The sequence below is a fragment of the Lupinus angustifolius genome, chromosome LG16, assembly GCF_001865875.1.
Source record: "Lupinus angustifolius cultivar Tanjil chromosome LG16, LupAngTanjil_v1.0, whole genome shotgun sequence".
NCBI lineage: Eukaryota > Viridiplantae > Streptophyta > Magnoliopsida > Fabales > Fabaceae > Lupinus > Lupinus angustifolius.
The window spans coordinates 4,778,055-4,778,287 of NC_032024.1; positions in this window are offsets into that span (position 1 = coordinate 4,778,055).

The window sequence follows — 233 nt, forward strand, 5'->3', positions numbered from 1 at the left end:
ATTGCCTCCATCCAGAAGTATCTGGAGGCGGACAAGGTCCTGGAGGCGCGGGTGGCGGAAGAGGCGGCGTCCAAACTCCGAGCTGCACACGAGCTGGAGAAGCAAAGACTGGTCGAAGCTCATGCTGCTGAGAAGGCGGACCTAATAAAGTTGGGTGAGGCCGTCAAGGCCCAGGTGGCGGATCTGTTTGCTCGCGTTGGGTTCCTGGAAAGTGACAAGATAAAACTGACCGC